Raw genomic sequence first — 966 nt, 5'->3', positions numbered from 1 at the left:
GGATGGAGAGAGAGAGAGGAAGAGGAGAGAGAGGGGTGGGATGGAGAGAGAGAGAACAAGAAGAGGAGGGAGGGATGGAGAGAGAGGAAGAGGAGGGAGGGAGGGATGGAGAGAGAGAGGAAGAGGAGAGAGAGGGGTGGATGGAGAGAGAGAGAGGAAGAGAGGAGAGGGATGGATGGAGAGAGAGAGGAAGAGGAGGAGAGGGATGGAGGGAGAGAGAGGAAGGAGAGAGAGAGATGGATGGAGAGAGAGAGGAAGAGGAGGGAGGGAGGGATGGAGAGAGAGGAAGAAGAGAGAGCGGGATGGATGGAGACAGAGAGAGGAAGGGGAGAGAGAGGGAGCGCGCGAGAGAAGAGAGACAGAGAAAGAGAGAGAGAGGAGGGAGAGAGGAGGGAGAGAGATGCGCGCGGGTGCGTTGGTACGCGGGGGCGCGCCTCGTCTCCCCACTCCCCCCAGCGCTTCCTCCAGTCTAAACCCTATTTCGAATCGATCGGCTTCTACGCCGGCTAAACTGAAATAACCCCCATCGATTAAGGGCTAAGCGAAAAGAGAGGATCCCGGCAAGCCTCGGCTAAATCTAGCGCTTCCGATCGAGCCCTCTCCACCTCGCCTCGACTCCGACGCATCCCTGCCGCGTATACACGTGCACCGAGACACGCATTCACGGGGTGGATGGAGAGGGGGGTGGGTTTGGAAAGCCTGCACGCCAAGCTGCCGGCAGCCAATTGGAAATGCGGGTTTCTGAGCGGCAGGGCCACCCCGCGATCGTGGGGACGCGGTGAAGCAGCAGCAGCGGCGGCGTAGAGGAAAGGTCGAATCCCACCGGGCTCAAGGTTGACTCAGCCTTCCGTCCTTCCGAGGTGGTTAAAATGAAGACCGAGATTGTTGGGGCAATAGGCTGACTCTGTAAACTGCTTAGAGAGAAGGCTGCAAAGCGCTTGTAAAGTGGTATATAAGTGTGAAGAA

This window comes from Notechis scutatus, chromosome 8, assembly GCF_049901735.1.
Source record: "Notechis scutatus isolate UNSWTSFEM ecotype Mainland chromosome 8, rNotScu1.2, whole genome shotgun sequence".
Taxonomy (NCBI): Eukaryota; Metazoa; Chordata; class Lepidosauria; order Squamata; family Elapidae; genus Notechis; species Notechis scutatus.
The sequence above is the reverse complement of the archived record's forward strand: the minus strand, read 5'-3'. Positions refer to the sequence as shown.